The sequence below is a fragment of the Rhinatrema bivittatum genome, chromosome 8, assembly GCF_901001135.1.
Source record: "Rhinatrema bivittatum chromosome 8, aRhiBiv1.1, whole genome shotgun sequence".
NCBI classification, from domain to species: domain Eukaryota; kingdom Metazoa; phylum Chordata; class Amphibia; order Gymnophiona; family Rhinatrematidae; genus Rhinatrema; species Rhinatrema bivittatum.
In genome coordinates, this window is record NC_042622.1 from 206,328,198 (window position 1) to 206,347,563 (window position 19,366).

General features: G+C 46.5%; 1 protein-coding gene across 4 annotated transcripts in view; it reads right to left on the bottom strand.

Moving 5' to 3' along the window:
* The window catches only part of TAF15 (TATA-box binding protein associated factor 15), a 208,388-nt gene that overhangs the window by 41,710 nt on the left and 147,312 nt on the right, over nucleotides 1–19,366 (bottom strand). The window lies entirely within an intron of this gene.

A 19,366-nucleotide genomic window follows, 5' to 3' on the forward strand; every position in this document is an offset into this window, starting at 1 on the left:
ACCTAATCATGAGCAAAGAGCATGTGCAGTACAGAAAAAACTACTAGCTCCTTCCCTTCAGATTTGACAAGAATGTTTAACTGCAAAGTTGTGAACAAAGTTAGCATTTGACAGCGTGTAACTTTTGTTGGAGGTTTCTTCCATTTTTAAATATGGGCAGAACTGCTCTGAAGAGAGGGAGAGTGGGGACTGCTATGCTAATGTGAGAATGGTGGGGGCATGGAGGGACACAATGTGGTGAAAGAGCAAAATGTCAGTTTTGGAAATGTGCATTTCTTCTATCTTTGTACTTTGCTTAGTATAGATGTATAGATAAATACATTTCTCTAGTTTTGCACTGCGTACACAGTGGCTTTTAGGAGTTTCCACTCTAGTTTTGTCTCCACGTTTGTAATTTGTGGCCTTTTATTGAGAAAGTCCTACATACCTGATAAATCCAGAACAAGTGGATTATGCAACGCTACCAGCAGATGGAGCAAATTGTTATCACAGTACATATACCCCTGCAGTGACAGCCTGCCAGTATTCTCTTCAAAAGCAACTGTGGACAGACTAGCAAAAAACACTTTATTAAAAACAGATAATCATGTTCATACTCAGCCAAGAATGTAATAACAGTAGTCTAGGGACTGGAGTAACACCAGTAATCCCTACCATAGTTACACAGGACCACCACACTACAATCATTCAGCAGTCAAGGGAGGGAAGCTAGATTCATCTGACTCTCCTAAAGAAAAGGAAATTATCAGGTATGTAATAATTTCTCATTTCTTAGCATCCAGATTAATCCAGAACAAGTGGGATGTACCCAAGCTTCTCCTGAATAGGGCAGGAGGCCGCCCATAGGCCTGTCAAAACTGCTCATGCAAAGGCTGTGTCCTCCTGGGCCTGCAGATCCTGATGATAATGCCTGGAAGAGGTGTATAAAGGAGGACCATGTCACAGCTCGGCAAATGTTGGGAGACAGCAACCTAACTTCTGCCCGAGTCCTAACTTGACTAGGTAACAGTTTCTCAGCAACCATGTATGCAGCCATGAGTACCTCCTTAATCCAGTGAGCTATTTTAGCCTGCGAAGCTGGCTCTCCCTTTCTAGTACTGCCGTGAAGGACAAACAGGCGATTCAACTTCCACATAGTCTCAGTAACCTCCAAATACATAATATATCTCATGACATCAAAGCATCGCAACAGACAATACTCCTCTACATCTCTCTGTCCAGAGATGGCAGGGAGATAGACTGATTCAAGTGAAACTCAGTGACTACCTTTGGTAAAAGAGGAAAGAACAGTTCGCAGTTGTACCGCCCTTGGCGTCACCTGGAGGAATGGCTCCTGGCAAGACAAGGCCTGCAGTTCGGAAACCGTATGCGCAGAATAAATTGCCACAAGAAACACTGTAAGCACAAGGACAGTGTACGCAGCAGTCTAAATGTAGGGTCTGCCAAGAAATCCAATACCATATTAAGACTCCATAGGGGCACTGGAAAATGCAAAAGAGGACAAAGATGTTTCAATCCTTTCAGGAAATGGGCCACATCAGGATGGGCCGACAGGGAACCACCATTCACCTAACCCCTGAAACAGGCGAGAGCCGCTACTTGTACCTTTAAGAACGGAGGGCAAAGTCTTTATTCAAGCCATCCTGCAGAAATTCCAAAATGAATGGGATCTTAACTGAAGGAAGAGTACCTCTATGCTCACACCAGGCCTCAAAACACTCAAACCCACTCATAGGCCAAGGAACTGGAGAACTTTCTAGCTCTTAGCAAGGTGGAAATCACTGCCACAGAGTGTCCTCGTTTCAGCAAGCGAGCCCTTTTAGGGGCCATACTGCACGACAAAACAGAGTTGGATCTTCATAAAGAACAAGTCTTTGCCGCAGCAGGTCCCTGTGTGCTGGAAGACGAAGAGGCGAGTCCACCAGGAGCCTCTGCAGATCCACACCCCATGGTCTCCTGAGCCAAATCTGGAGCAATCAAGAGCACCATCCCTCTATGCTGCTCGATCCTTCAAACCAATCTGTCCAACGTGGGCCATGGAGGAAAGGCATACAGCAACTTATATTCCGGCCACTCCTGCACTATGGCATCGATTCCCAATGACTTCAGATCTCTCCTGTGGCTGAAGAACCATGGAGCTTTTGCATTGCGTGAAGTCACCAGCAGGTCTAAGAACGGGAGACCCCAGCAATCCAGAATTAGCTGAAACACCATGTCTGACAATGCAGACTCTCCTGGGTCCAGACTCTCCCTGCTGAGAGTCTGTTCTTATATTGTCTGTTCCTTCTATATGTGAGGCTGAGATCATCTGAGATGCACTTCCACCCATTCCATCAGGTGATCTACTTCCTGCGACACTTGTTAGCTCTTATTACCTCCCTGCCGATTGATGTACATCACAGTCGTTGCATTGTCTGACATAACCTGGACAGACTGACCTTGCAGCCTGTTGCCAAACTGTAAACATACCAACCAAACCGCCCTGGCTTCCAAGCAATTAATGTTCCAGAGAGACTTCTGCATTCCAGCATCCTTGCGCTGTCGGCTCCTGACAGTGAGCTCCCCAACCAAGGAGGCTTGCATCTGTTGTCAGAACTAGCCAGTCCGGTGGTGTTAGGGAAAACTCCCTTCCTTAGCTGGTCTGCCTGCAGCCACCACTGCAGTTGGGAGGAGACCTCCATCAGCAGGTGGAGCTGAATTGAATAGTCCTGAAACTGAGTAACTGAGTTCCACAGAGACAGCAGGGTGCACCGAAGAGAATGGATATGCACCCTCACCCACGGTACCACTTCCAGGGTCGCCACCATTAATTCAAACACTTGCAGATAGGACCATACAGTCGGGTGCAGCGTGTTAATCATCAGTAAGCTGTGCTAGCAACTTCTGAATTTGAGCTTCCAGCAGGAAAACCTCACCCTGCTTTGTGTTGAACCGGACCCAGAAGTATTCCAATGACTGAGCAGGCTGAAGTACCTGCTCTTAGCCAGGTTCACCACCCAGCTAAGCTCCTGCAATTGGGCAATCATTTTGCGAGTCACTAGGCGGCTCCCTTCCAGCAACTTGGCTTGAATCAGCCAGTTATCCAAATATGGGTGTACTAGGATCCTATCCTCTCTCAACTCTGCTGCATCGACCATTATCTTGGGAAAAGGTCCTGGGAATGGTGGCCAGACCAAAGGGCAATGCCCAAAACAAAGTGGCTTCCCAGAACTGTGAACCACAGAAAGCAATGTTCTAGTCTGATGTGAAGAGACACCTTGGACAGATCCAGAGAGGTTAGAAAGTCCCCCGACTGCACGGCCATTATCAATGAGCGTAAGGTTTCCATGCGAAAATGTTTCACTCACAGACGGTTGACATAGTTGAGATCCAGAACGGGACAAAAAGAGCCTCCTTCTTGGGCACCACAAAACAAATGAAATATCACCCTGTATTTTCTTGAGACATAGGGACTGGAACCACAGCCCTCAGTCTGAGGAGCCTTGCTAATGTACCCTCCCTTGCCTGCTTCTTCTGCGGGGAGTGACAGGGAGACTCCATGAACATGGCCCTAGGAACACTGTGAAACTCCATCCCATATCCTTCTCGTACCACCTCCAGGACCCTTTGATCTGATGCGATTTCAACCCACTGCTGATAAGAGGTGTCCCCCTATCTCCTACTCCCAGGGGTGGGTTTGCAAACCTTCATTAGGAGGCTCAGGAGGTCCCACCACCCTAGCCTGTGCCCCTTCTGGGTTGTCTAGGATAAAATGACTGAGGCCTATCGAAGGGTGGAGTCCCCTGAAAGGTCACTTCTCTATAGGGTCAAAAACACTTGGATCCTCTAGCACAACCTCATGTTAAAGGAGCGCAGCATCTGGTTCTTTTCCTCTGGCAAACAAGGAACTGGTGAGTCACCCCACTTACTAGCCAGTTTCTCCAACTCACTCCCAAATAAGAGTGAGCCTTTAAAGGGCAATTTGGAGAGGTTAACTTTGGAGGTCACATCGGCTAATTTCTCAGCCATCACTGACACCTGGCTGTTACTATCAAAGCCACCCCTCTGGCTGACGTGCATACCAAATAACAGCCTGCATATGCCAAGGCGGCAATGGCTTTTTCCAAAACTGCCCTGGAGTTTACCCCAGTCATCGACCTCCTGGGAGAGAAGCAAACAAGAATGAGCCACCAAGGAACAACAAGAAGCGATCTGCAAGGTCACTGCCACTGCTTCAAATGCTTGCTTAAAGATAGTCTCAATCGTTCTATCATGGCCATCCTTCAAGGCCACTCCTTCCAAAAGAATAGTGGTCTGCTTGGAGACTGCACAAACAAATGCATCTAACTTCAGAAAACGTGATTGCTCTCTTACCACTGGATCCAGAGGGCACAGGTCTTCCAAAATTTGACCCCGTTTGAAGTTAGCCTCTGGGGCACACAACTCAAAATCAAGCAATTCTTGAATGGCCTCCATCACGGGGGAAAAAAAAACCAAGAGACTTTACGTAAGGAAACCAAAATGGGATTTCTCTTCGGCTCAGCACGGAATCTGCCTCAGGAACCCTGAGCATTTTCAAGGTCTGGGAAACCAGAGCTGGCAGTTCATCTCCAATTCTGACCCTGGAGGAATTTCACCATCCTCAAGAGTCAGGATCAGCATTGTCATCCTTGCCATCCGGATCTCTATCGGGCAGTCCTGCTGCCGCTCTAGAAGTACTCCGGTGCTTAACAGTAGGTCCATGCAAGTTTCCTACCTTGTCTCTGCTCTGGGAGCAGTGACAGGGTTGAGGACTGTGCCTGAAGAAAGGATTGCAATCCATGGAAAAATTCTGCCCAGGAAAAAGTAGAAGTATCCATACCAGGAGGTCCTGGAGACATACTGAGCTACCTTCCCCTGCTGAAGAACCAGTTAGGGGAGTTTCAAATTCAGGTGCCCCACCTGACACGTCTTTATTCAGGCCTACATCCAGCTGGGAAGAACCAGGCTTAGCGAAATCAGAGGAAGATAATTCTCTGAGCCTCCAAACAGCACTGGCACAAGTTAAAAGGCACTCCTGGATGAGATGCCCGAATATGACAGGCAGCGCAAAGAGAAGGGCGCTTAGGTTTCTTAGGTATAGGCGCCATTATGGTCAACAGTGTGCTAAGCAGCAATCGAGGTATGTGTCTGTGGGGGGTTTTTTTTTTATGTTTAAACGTTTTTTATTGTTTTGAATAAACAGATCATAACACTGAGTCGGGCTGTTTTCTGAACCCTCCTCAGGATAATGCTTACTTTTTTTTAAAAGACGTCCAAAGATTCTAGGTGTTCAAGACCTAGGCATCCCTAGGATAAGTGCTGCAAAACTTAAGCGCACAGGTAAGCATGTGGCCACTAAAGATGCCGCTTAACTTGGATGCACAGACTACAAGGCCCAACTAAGCGTCCAAAAACTGGACGCACAACCTGGATGCCCAGCTAGACACACCAAATTGACAATCCTATAGAGAGCAGCCCTTAGAAAGCACATGAAACGCCATTGAGGCCTACCACGCGGTGTGCAGCAAAAAAGCCTCAAAGTGGGGCTTAGTCTACAGAGACTGCTCAACACACAGGCTGCCCACTTCCCTCAACCTCCCACAGAGCGGGACTAATGTCGGAACAGTGTGCCGAGCACAGGTACCTGGGGGGGAGGGAGGAAGCCCTACACTAAAAAAAATCATCCTCCCATTCTGTAATTTTTTTAATTTTAACTTAAAGACTTACCTGAGCTCAGCCTTACCTGGCTTTCTCCACTTGTGGGGGGGAGAATTCTCAACTGGGGGAGGGACCATTTGGTATTACCGCAGGGGCGAATTTTCCTTATTTCACCTTTTTCAAAATGAAGCAATCCCCAGTAGGGAGATGTACATACTCCATCTGCTGGAGACTGAGAATACTGGCAGGCTGATGTCACTGCAGGGGTATATATACACTATGACATCAGTTTGCTACATCTCTATCTGCTGGTAGAGGTGCATAACCCACTTGTTCTGGCTTCATCTGATTGGACACTAAGAAATCTGTATTTGGTGAAGGTTGGTTCTGTGTATGACAGACAAGAGGTATTTTACAAGCATGCAGGCATTTGTATCAGGCTTTGTTGTATTTTCTCAATAGGACATGCATGGGTGGTGCACTGCTGTCTTTTCAAAGTTAGGGCTACTGCTGTGGGTCCACAGTTTCTGCTATTACGATAAGGCAGGTTTGCTACATGTGCTTTTTTTCATGCTTTGCATTTTGCAATGTACCTGGTGAAGGGAGTTTGTGTTGCTATTACTCAGATAACACCAGAATCAAAATAGCTGTATGCAAGCTGTACAGGAAATATCCTAATTCTGCTCTGTATCCATTGTTGGGGGTCAGGGGGGTTCCTGTGGATGCTAAGTGTTCACTATGTCACATATGAGCATTATCTGTGTAGGTGTTCCCCCAACAGAAAAGTTGAGAACCACTGGTTTACAAAATACCATACACTTTACTGACGTTTGTTTTTTCACAAATAAAAAAAGAGAAGCCACCTACTGTACACTTTGTGAACTATCACCCCCTATCTATGCACAATAGGAATAATTTGGATGTCCACTATTGACCTTGTCCCATGGACTCAAGGGTTATCATGGGAAAGTTGAAGAGATGGAACCAACCATGAGAGCAGTTGGGCCTCATAATCCAGCTACATTTAGAAAAAGTGCACAAAGACTTTCAAAAAGGTGTAGAAACACAAAGCCCTAGTATATCAGGTTCTTATTTTAAGCAAAAGCTGCAACACATCTTTTATAACTCTCCAGTACCAAATCATCTATACTTAAGTAAAATGTACTAAATTCTTTTGAAATCAGAATAAATAAAAGTTTTCCTTTCCTTTAGTTTTCATTCCCAAGACATCTTTATTTGCAGCTATTCCATCTCTCCCATCATTGGCACAAGCACAGTTACCCAGCTCTCTCAACATTGTTACCAGGGACGCTTTATGCCTGTTCTCGTTTCTAAACACCCTTCTGGTAGTGTCCTAGAACTTTTTATCCTGTTTTGTCCACAGAAAATTTGGGAGGGTAATTATATGTATGCTTGAATTGGCACAAAGCTTTTCTGATGGATTGCGTTAGGGGTGGAATAATTTTTTTTTTAAACTGATTTCTATACATGTAACAGACACGTATAGAATAATTAAAATAACTTCCTGGGAGAATAAAAAGTTGTACATCTATTCCAAAATGTTAAATATAAAAAGATCATTAACAGAGCCAGTAGTAAGTAGAAGCATAAGAAAACAAGTTCTGTTGCAGTGAGACTCAATTAAACAATTGCTGATCATCTCTTACCCGTGCTTCTAGAGCAACTCAAATTAAAAAGAAAAAAAAAAGTGGATGTAAGGAAAATCGTAGCTGGCTAGCATTCTATATTTGCTTTTGACAAAGTCCAAAGAATACCTGCAACAGAAGCAGCAGCAGGGTAAGATCTGAAGAGTTAACTGTGCACAGCACAAACACCATCTTAAAAAAGGTCTGTTACATGACCAATATTATGAACCTCTTCTGCACTAAACATTTCTAAGCTGAGTTAGCATAAAAAAAAAAAAAAGAAAGCCAAGCATCTCCAAAGGGAGTATAGGAAAACTGGTTCTTACCTGTTAATTTTCGTTCCTGTAGTGCCACAGATCAGTCCAGACTCCTGGGTTTTGCCTCCCCTCCAGCAGATGGAGACAGAGAAAGTTTTACTGACACTGCCACATAACACGAGGTGCCACCTGCAGTCCCTCAGTATTGATATGTACCAAGCCAAAATAGAAACAAATACCAATACAATGAAATAACATCCTCTGAATGAGCAGTAGGAAATGGAAACCTGGAACAGATAACCTTGCCTACACCAACACATGTAAGACTAATAAAACTTGTCCCATTCTTCCACGTAATCACAATGACAGATCGAGCAATCTCTTCAATTCTCCCTTTCCTCCAATGGGCAGGACTCTGGACTGATCTGTGGTACAAAGGAATGAAAATTAGCAGTTAAGAACCAATTTTCCACTCCCTGACGTACCAAGATCAGTCCAGACTGCTGGGATGTACCAAAGTTTCCCTAAATGGGGTGGGACTGCAAGAGTCACGCTCAAAGTACACTCACCAAAACCCATGGCCTCTGGGGCCTGGACATCAAAACAGTAGTGTCTGGCGAAAGTGTGCAAATATTTCCAAGTAGCTGCCCTGTAGACCTCTTGCCGTGAAAATTCCTGACACTCTGCCCAGGAGGCCTCCTGAACAGGTAGAAAGAGCCCTTGACCCCTCTGGGACAGGGCGACCCTGTCAGACATATAGAGCCAATACCTTGATTCAACCACCCTGCAATTGTGGCTTTTGATATCTTATGACCCTTTTTTGCACCACTAAGTAGCACAAAAAGATGATCGGACAATCGGAAGCTGTTAGTGACCTTAAGGTACTGCAACAATGCACGCTTTACATCCAAAAATCGCAACTCTTTGGCCTGAGGCACCCTAGGATCCAAACTCGGGAAGGATGGGAACTCCACTGACTGATTTAAGTGGAATGACGACAACACATCTTTGGCAGAAAAGACGGTACCATTCTCAAGGAGACCCCCGAATCTGAAAACCTCAAAAAAGGCACCCTACATGACAAGGCCTGAAGCTCCAAAAACCGCCAAGCCGAACAAATTGCCACCAAGAAAACCACCTTCAAAATGAGATCTTTCATAGTAGCCCATTTCAGAGGTTCAAATGGAATTGCGCACATACGCTTAAGACCTACGTTAATGCTAGAGGAGGGACAAGGTTTCCGAACCGGAGGACGCAAATGCTTTGCTCCCTGGAGAAAGCGCACCACATCCAGATGTGCATAGCTAGAGACGCTCCTCAAACCTTACCTCGAAGACAGCCCAAAGCCGTCACCTGAACCTTGAGGGAATTAAACCATTTTGCAGAAAAGCCAGAATGTGTGCCATAGAGGCACACAGAACAACCCTTTGCTCCATACACCAGGCCTCAAACTCTCCATATTATCCTCACATGCGCCAAGGAGGTGGAAGTCTTCCTAGACTGCAAAAGAGTAGCAATGACCCCTTCAGAATAACCCTTATTCCTCAATCATTCCCTCTTAAAAGCCAAGCCGCTAGACAAAAGCGAGCCACTTGATCTGAAAATATGGGGCCTTGATGCAGAAGATTTGGCAGATGAGCTAGCTAGCCTCGATGGACTGTCAACTGCTGGGTTGATCAAGTCTGCAAACCAAGGACACCTCGGCCACTCCGGCACTACTAGAATCATGTTGCCTGGATGGACCTCTGAGCCATGAGTCTTTGCTTACTAGTAGCCAAGGTGGAAACACATACAGAAGGATATCCTTCGGCCAAGGGAAACTAGGGCATCTACTCCCTGTGCTCCTCGTTCCCTTCTTCGACTGAAGAACCACGGGACCTTGGCATTGCAGTAAGTCGCCATTAGATCCATGTTCAGCCTGCCCCATTTGCGAATGATGAGGGTCCAGTTGTCTGCTTCGGAAATCTGCTTGCACATTGGCCGTGCCTGCTATGTGAGGCCGCCAACAGTGCCAGATACTGCTCTGCCCAGCTGATTCATTCCTGGACTTCCTGAGCTACTGCCTGACTCCTGGTGCCACCCTGTCGGTTGATGTAAGCCATCGATGCATTGAAAGGCTTCCCCCTCAACAGGGGCAGAAACGCCTACAGTGCCAAACACACCACCCTCGTCTCTAAGCAATTGATGGACAACAATGCTTCCTCTGCTGACTACTGCCATTGTATGGATTGGTCCAGACACAACGTTCCCCATCCAGAGAGACTGGCAACAATCGTCCAGACTGGGGCTTCCAGGTCCACTTGTCCAGAATGAGCTGTCATGAGAGACTGGACCTGACAAATGCTATAAGAGGAAGCGGCAACTGAAACTGCTTCGACAATGGGTCCCAGTTGGATAGTAAAGCTGACTGAAGAGGCTGCATATGAGCAAGTGTCCATGGAACCAACTCAAAGATGAAAGCCATAGACCCGAGAACCTGCAAGAAATCCCCAACCTTGGGCACCTGCTTCTCCCAACAATCCGGACTTGAACTTGCAATTTGTAAATCCGTTCTTCGGTGAACAAAACCTTCCCCCACCTTGGTATCGAAACGCACCCCCAGAAATTCCAAAACCTGAGAAGGGGAAAGACGACTCTTGGACTGATTGACTATCCATCCCAATGATCTCAGGCACCAGAGAACTATGTCCATTGCCTCCTGGCAAAGGACCTCTGACTTTGCTTGAATCAGTCAGTCATCCAGATATGGGTGAACCAAGACCCTCATCCCTCCGGAGAGCCGCTACTCCGACTATCACTTTGTTGAAAGTCCTAGGCACCGTTGCCAGACTGAAGGGCAGGGCGCAAAACAAAAAATGCTCTCTCAGAACCATGAATATTACCTCTTTGATGATCAGGCCGGATTCCTATTTGCAGGTATGTTTCGGTCAAATCTAGACACACAAAGTACTTCCCTCACTTGTGCACCGCCACAAATCACCAAATGCAGTTTTTCCATCCAAAAGAGAGGAACCTTGAGAGCCACAGTTACAGTTTTTAAATCCAAGATTGGGTAAAATGTGCTCTCCCTTCTTGGGAATTATGAAATAAATGATAGTGGCCTGTCCCCTTTTCCTCCAGGGGAACAGGAACAATGGCTCCCAGCATGCAAATGTGAGATTGTTTCCTGCGCTGGTAACTTCTTTTCCTCGTAAATAAACGGGGAGACCATGAACAAGTCTCTTAGGGGCCGTGCAAATTCTAAAGGGTAACTTTGTCTTATCACAAGACCCACTGGTCTGACATGATCTTGACCCACTTCTCGTAAAAGAGAGCTAACCAACCCCCTATAACTGGAACCAATAACTGGACCGACCTGGCTCCACTGCTACCCTGGGAGGAGCCATCTCTACCCAGCTTTCATCCTCGAAAGGACTGGTTCCAGGACTGCTGCCTTACCAAGGACTGTCTCTGGGCACCACCTGAAGCCCTGATAGGCCAAACCACTTATTACCTCTGAAACATGAGCACGAAGGAAAAAACCCTTTCACTTTCTGCTTTTCAGTCAATTTATGACCCATATTCTCCCTGAGAAGTTTGATCTCTCTTCCAAGTCCTGACCAAAGAGCACCTTTTAAAGGAAAGTTAACACTCCCAACTGAGACTGTCCTGGATGAATTCCTGATGAGATCATATAAATGTATCAGCTCCATAGGTCACCACAGCTTCCAGCTGCTCCACCTCAGAGTCAGACAAGGGCTTATTTATTTATTTAAGGTTTTTTTATACCGGCATTCATGAACTCGTTCACATCATGTCGGTTTACAGAAAACAGGGGTGCGGATAATACAACCAAAAAAAACCATAAATAACGTGATGAAGAGAAGCAGTTACAATTAACAAGGGCTAATGAACTGGGAATGTGAGAAATAGAAAGAGATAGAGGAGAATAAATTATATACAATTATATACAAAAGTTCAATATAAATATGGTGTCTCATATGTACAGTCTCTGAGTAGAGAGTTTGTTTATGGTGCATATTAGGTAGAGTTCGAGAAGGCTTGCCTGAAAAGCCATGTCTTGAGTCTTTTCCTAAAGGTTAGGAGACATGGTTCGTTTCTGAGTTCTGGAGGGATGGAGTTCCATAACTGTGGGCCTGCGGTGGAAAGGGCTCGGTCTCTTAAGGTGCTGTGATTAGTGGTTTTCGTGGGTGGAACAATGAGGCATCCTCTGTAGGCTTCCCTGGTCGGTCTTGTGGATTTGTGGAAGCGGGGAGGAATTTGTAGATCGATTGTGGTATGTTGGTGAATGATTTTGTATATCAAGGTGATGGATTTATAAATGACTCTGAAATGAATTGGTAACCAGTGGAGGTCTTGTAGCACTGGGGAGATATGGTCTCTTTTCTTAGTGTTTGTCAGTAGACGGGCTGCTGCGTTTTGGACCATTTGGAGCGGTTTTGTGTATGAGGAGGGGAGGCCAAGTAAAGTGGAGCAGCAGTAGTCCAATTTTGAGAAAATGAGGGCTTGGAGGATGGTTCTGAAGTCTTTGGCATGGAAGAGTGGTCTTATCCTTTTTAAAACTTGCAGTTTATAGAAACAGTCTTTGGTGGTTTTATTGATGTGGGCTTTGAAGTTTAGTTTATTGTCGATTAGCACACCTAGATCTCTTACATGAGTGGTTTGTAGGTTGTTTGGCAGAGAGGTTGTGAGATTGTTATCAGGAGTTATGAGTAATACTTCAGTTTTGGCGGAGTTTAGTACCAGATTGAGGCTGTTGAGGAGGTTTTTGATTTCTAGGTGACAGGATTCCCAGTATTCAAGGGTTTTTGAGTATGATTCTTTGATGGGGGATCAGGATCTGGATGTCATCTGCATAGAGAAAGTGTATTAACTTGAGGTTGATGAGGAGTTGACATAGTGGTAGGAGGTAAATATTAAAGAGTGTAGGGGATAAAGAGGAACCTTGTGGGACTCCGATGGTCGAGTCGTGGCGTGATGATTCTTTATTCTGGATTTTTACCTTGTAGCCTCTGTTGGTTAGGAACGATTTGAACCAGGAGAGCGCTAAACCAGAGATTCCTATCGCAGCTAGCAGTTTGATGAGGATAGTGTGATTTACGGTATCGAAAGCTGCTGAGAGGTCCAAAAGGATCAATAGAAAGGATTGACCTTTGTCTGTACCTAAGATGAGTAGGTCTGTTAGGGAGGTAAGTAGGGATTCTGTGCCCCTATTTTTGCGGAATCCATGCTGTGAGGCGGATAGAATTTTGTTGTCTTCGATGAAGTCCGATAGTTGGGCGTTCACAAGCCTTTCCATAATCTTAGCTATGATAGGGAGATTAGCTATTGGACGGTAGTTGTTGGGGTCTTTTAGGTCCAGGTTGGGTTTTTTTAAAAGAGGTTTGAGTGAGGCTTGTTTGAGGTCTTCTGGGAAGGAAGCTTGCATGTGCTTGCATGTGCTCCACCCAGCACAGGCCCACCCTCAACATAAAACTGCTGCACACCGCTGCTCGAATGCCAAGAGCAGACATCTCAAAAATCCTCTTGAGATGAAGAACTTCCAGCTTATCATCTTGAAGGTCCTTCAGAGCTGTAGAATCAGCCACCAGAACTGTCTTTTTTTTTTTTTTTTTTTTAGTAACAGCAGAGACCGTTGCATCCACTTTTGGGACCTTCAGGAGCTCAAGCATATCCTCTGGCAAAGGATACAACTTATTCATGGCTCTGCTAACCTTCAAGTCTGTCTCGGAGTATCCCACTCCCTAAATATCAACTTTCTGATCAACCTGTGGAAGGAAAAAGGCCTGGTCTGATCTCAGAGGCCATCCATGACCCGGTCCACTTCTTCCTAATCTGATTCCTCTCATGGGATCTTTTATACCCAATTTTTCCAGAACAGCGGGTTATCAGGGGACCCAGCTCCTCCTTGTGGAAGAGCTGTACCACACCTTGAGATCATCCCCTTCCACAGCTAGGTTCTTCGCCTGCACCTGATCCAGATCTACCAAAGCTGAACCTGTCTCCGGTGGGTCCTGCGACTGCAGATCCTTGCCTTCTAAATGTTCAGAGGAGCTCTCCGCAGCAGTCGTCTGTGCTAGGGCCCCTGGGACTTGCCAAACCCTCGTAGCCCCCACAGCCTGATAAGGTGAAGCCCTCTCTGCCAGCCTTGGTTGTATCGAAGCACCCTGCTCAGCTCTAAGCCACCCCATGGTTTTCCTGGCCTTGTAAGCTCTGTGTAGTAACAGGACAGAATCGGAATAAAAAGTAGAAGAGTATTCTGACTCCTCCAGGAGATACTGACTGAGGCCCCTCCACATCATGACCTCCCCCGGAGGTCTTAACCACTAGGGATAAAGGAGGAAAATCCCCCTCCCCCTCCACAGTCCTTGAAGTAGCCGCGAATGTGGACAAAATGTCTGCCGTTCCCATGCTTATCGGGAAGGAGGTTGAACACAGGCTGCATCGCTGGAGAGAACCTCCCAGGCTCTTGGCGCCTGGCCGAAGTTGTTGCGACTATCAACGAGATGCCCTCTCCCCGGAAAGACCCTGGGAGCATTGACCTTCACACATCCCCACAAACTGCACAGCTCAATCCATGTGGCCTTAAAACAAGGCACCAAGCAGTGACAATTGAACAGCCGCTGGAGGAACTGGGGAATAAAGGCAGAGCAGACTGATCGCCTATAAGGAATCGTCCGACTAAGCGTTTGCCAACCCACAGCAATACCCCGACTCTTTATCCTTTTTTTTTTGCAAACTTTAATCAGGCAGAAGCTGGCCAGAGAAAAGGCAACAAAAGCACTTCCCTGTAAAAACAGAAGACTGGCATCAGGCTCTGTCCGTCTTCCAGGGCGAGGGAACTGGGACCACCAATTTTCTGCCCTTTCTAGCTATGAAGGTCCCAGCAATAAAGGGTCCCTAACCACCTGCTCATCTGCCTCAGACTGGGGGATGGACCCACCAGGACCTAGCAACCCTGAGAGGCAGATTTGGGTTTTTTGTTTTTTTATTAATATCAGACTGCAGGCTTTGCTAGAGACAGAAATACAATACGGAGGGTAGCACTTGTTATATGGCAGTGTCAGTAAAACTGTCTCCATCTGCTGGAGGGGAGGCAAACCCAGGCATCTGGACTGATCTGGGTACATACAGGGAACACCATTTTCAGAAATGGGATATGGGTGAGCAGACTATATTCCCCATTTACAGAGAATAGAGTTACTAAGATGTTCCGAAAGCAATAACTATCACCCTGTATCATAAGATTGTCAAAAGTTATTTCAGAACTGTCTCATGTATAGGATTGATCACAACATTTCTGGAGGACACTTCAATAGTGAGGGGGGGAGGGGGAACAAGTAATGTGTCAGTTATGAAAAGTAATCTTACATGAAGATTTTATGCTACAGAGTAAAAAATAGATTTGCCATACCAACAGCTTAGCAGAGAATGAGGCAACAATTCTTGGAGAAGTGCTTAAGGAGCACGTCTTAAAGGGGAACTGTACATTTAAGACTTACTAAACACAAACCTAATGCTCACCACAGGAGTTTGTGATTTTTCAAGTCAGTCCTCAACATAACTAATGGATTCCAGGATTCCAACAGTAATATAATAGTGGAATCTGACATTCGACGTCACTGCAGTAACAAAAACCAGGTTTACACTATTCCAGTACTGTACTTATGTATAAAGGAGGGTGGATTAAAAAACAAACTGCACAAAATCCCGGATTTAAACACTTCTGAAGACAGAGCCTCATGTAGTAAGTCATTATACAGTATTCATCTATAGTTGTATTCTTTACAAGTCTACAGTGGAAGTCCTTATCTATTCAAGGGCAGAACTAGTCAACCGATCTTATCTAGGAAATATAATCCCTTTAACAGATCCTATTCACAGACAAACAACAAATTTCTCCCATTAGCACAGTGTGGGAAGTATTTTACAAAGCCACTCTACTGAACAGGTTCAATAAAGCTCTGGTGAACTACTGCACTGCATAATAAGAAAAAGCTGTCTAAACAGGGATACAAACTAAATGCAATCTCAGTTAAAAATATATTCATCCCGGAACTGCAAAAAATAGTAAAGTGTTACAGAATCATGTAAGGGAGGTATTATCAGAACAATTTTTTTTTTTTTTTTAGAATTGAATGTGCACATTGTTTTGTATTACATAAGCTTATGATGCATTATACATACTTCTCTTTCTGGGATAAAAATTGACATTCCACCCTATTTTGTATACTGTTTTCCTATACTGGAGAAATTACTTTCCTGATAATTTTGTTTTCCTTAGCGTAGACAGATGGACTCTGGACCAGTGGGTTATGTGCTCTTCTGCTAGCAGATGGGAGACAGATTTCAAAGCTGATGTCACTCTAGATATACCCCTGCAGTAACCTCAGCTCTTCAGTATTCTCTTTGAAAAGCCATTGTGGATATATCTTTGCTTAATTAACTTGATTAAACTTGAACTGATTCAACTGATTTCAAGACTGGAGACCTCCAGTGCACTCAACCAATTAACGCCGACACCGGACAAACTGTGGGTGTCTTGAACTAAGGGTAGGCAGCGGCTTACCCGTATTTGCTTAGTCTCTAGGTTCGCTTTCAGAGGTTCTCCTTCTCTGGGGCAGCCGTGGGCGGGATGCTGAGTCCATCTGTCTACACTAAGGAAAACGAAATCATCAGGTAAGTAATTTCTCCATTTCCTAGCGGGTAGCCAGATGGATTCAGGACCAGTGGGATGTACAAAAGCTACTCCTGGACAGGGCGTGAGGCTGCCCGTGGCCCACTTAGTACTGCCCTTGCGAAGGCTGCGTCCTCTCGGGCCTGAACATCCAGGTGGTAAAACCTGCAGAAGGTGTGCATGGAGGACCATGTTGCTGCCAGACAGATCTCGGCGGGCGACAGCAGCTTGGCTTCTGCCCAAGAGTCTGCCTGGGTCCTGTAGTGGGAAGGGCTTTCCTGCCTCTATGTAGGCTGCCTAGATTACGTCTTTGATCCAGCGGGCTATGGTCACCCTTGAGGCCACTTCTCCTTGCTTCTTCCCGCTGTGAAGACGAACAAGTGATCCGTTTTGCTTACCGGTTCCGATCTTTCCAGGTATTGCACCAGGAACCTGCCGACATTTAGGTGGCAAAGAAGGCGTGAGTCTTCAGAGTCCTTAAGTTCATCCAGAGATGGCAGGGAGATGGCCTAGGTCAAGTGAAACTTGGAGACAATTTTCGGTAGGAAGGAGGGAACTGTGTGCAGCTGTATGGTTCCAGGAGTGAACCTAAGGAATGGTTCCCGACAGGATAGTGCCTGTAGTTCAGAGATGTGACAAGCTGAACATATTGCCACCAGGAACACAGTCTTCAATGTTAAGAGGCATAGTGACAGACCGCACATTGGTCTGAAGGAAGGAAGTCCCTTATAGGAAGTCTAATACTAGACAGATTCCATAGGGGCACCGGCCACTTTAGGGGTGGCCGGAGCTGTTTAACTCCTTTCAGGAAGCGAGATGAGTTGATAGTCTGATACCTTCCACTTCGGCTCTGAAGCAGGACAGTGCGGCTACTTGGACCTTGAGGGAGATGAGTGACAACCCCTTCTTCACACCGTCCTGTAGGATGTCCAGAATCATGGGAATCTTGGCCGTCCGTGGGAGCATCCCACGGTCCTCGCACCAGGCTTCGAATATTCTCCAGATCTGTATGTATGACAGGTATGTGGAGAACAGACACCCTGCTCCGAGCACGCAAAGCATGACCTTTGAGTAACCTCGTTTCTTCAGGCGAGTCCTCAAGGGCCAGACCGTAAGAGAGAAGAGAGATAGATCTTCGTGAAGAATCGGGCCCTGCCGGAGCAGGAACCTGTGTGGAGGTAGGCACAGAGGGTTCTCTGCTAGGAGTTTTTGCATGTCTGCGTACCATGGTCGCCTTGGCCATTCCGAGGCCACTGTGATGCTCTATCTTGCGGATGTTTTTGCCCAGTAGCGACCATAGGGGGAAGGCATACACTAAGTCTTCCTCTGGTCAAGTCTGGACGAGAACGTCGATCCCTTGGGAGTGTGGCTCTCATCTGCGGCTGAAGAACATGGGTATTTGGGCACTGAGATAGGTGGCCAGTAGATCCATGGCTGGGAGGCCCCGGTGATTTACTATCAGCTGGAAAACTGGTCGACAGCGTCCATTCCCCTGGGTCCAGGCTCTCTGCTGAGGAAGTCTGCTGAGACATTGTCTTTTCCTGCGATGTGGGAGGCTGAGATCTCTTGTAGGTTTATCTTTGCCCATGCCATGAGAGGGTCTATCTCCAGCGACACCGGCTGGCTTCTGGTTCCTCCCTGGCGGTTGATGTAAGCTACCACTGTAGTGTTGTTCAACATTACTCGAATCGCTTTGCCTCCGAGTCTGTGGCTGAATCGCAGGCACACTAGTCTGCTTGAGCTGCCAGGCAGTTTGTTCCATTCTGCCTCTTCCTTGATCCATTGCCCCTGGGCCGTCAGCTGCCGACAGTGGGCTCCCCACCCTTGCAGGCTAGCATCCATAGTGAGCAAGATTCAGTTCGGTGGGGATAGGCTTACTCCTCTGCTTAGGTGGTCTTCCTGTAGTCATCACTGAAGCTGAGAACGTACCTCTGCTGGTATAGTTGGAGGTGAATTGAGTAGTCCAGGGACAGTGGGTTCCATAGTGTCAGTAAGGAGCGTTGGAGCGGTCGCATATGGGACTTGCCCATGGGACGACCTCCAGGGTTGATGCCATGAGGCCGAGGCCTTGAAGATAGTCCCATACCTTGGGGTGTGCATTGGTCATCAATTGTTGTAATTGTTCCATCAGTTTCTTTCTCCGAGGAAGAGAGAAAGACTTTGTTCTGTTTGGTATTGAAATGGGCCCCCAGGTACTCTAGGGATTAAGAGGGCTGCAGACTGCTCTTGCCCGTGTTCACGACCAGAGTTCCTGCAGTAGGCTCTTGACTCTGCTGGTCACATGCCGGCTCTCTTCCGAAGACTTTGCCCTGATCAGCCAGTCGTCCAGGTAAGGGTGTACCAAGATTCCTTCCTTCCTCAGTGTTACTGCCACAACCACCATAAATTTTGGAGAATGTTCTGGGGGCGGTTGCTAGGCCGAAAGGTAGCACTCTGAACTGGTAATGGTGACCCAGTATCGCAAAGCGTAGAAAACGCTGGTGATCTTGATGGACTGGAATTTGAAGGTAGGCTTCGGAGAGGACCAGGGAGGTTAGAAACTCTCCTGGTCATATTGCCATTATGACAGAAAGAAGGGTCTCCATGCGGAAGTGTAGTATCCACAGATAACAGTTGACGTTCTTGAGATCCAAGATGGGTCGGAATGATCCTTCCTTCTTGGCAACGAAAAAATAGATGGAATAGCGCCCCGTATTTTGTTGGGGCGTGGGAACCGGAGTTATTGCCTTCAGACTGAGTAGTCTTGTCAGGGTGGTTTCTACTGCCAATCTCTTGGTGTGGGAGTGGCAGGGTGACATGATAAAATTTGTCTTGAGGGATGCTGTGGAATTCCAGAGAGTAGCCTTCTCGAATGATGTTCAGTACCCATGTCTTGGATGTGATCTCGACCCATCTTTGGTAGAAGAGGGCAAGTCGACCCCCTATTTCCTCTTCCTGTGGATTGGTCGGCCCATTTTCTTTGTGGAGCATGGCTGGATCCTGCCCCTGGGGCCTGCTCCTCTCTTGGTCTGTTGGCTCCGAAGGGGCTGTGACCTTCCGGAGGGACGTGATGCCTGGAACAGCGAGTTCCTGTAGGGTCTAAAGAATTGTGAGCCTCTGCCCTTGGTTCTTCTGGGTGAGGGATGCTG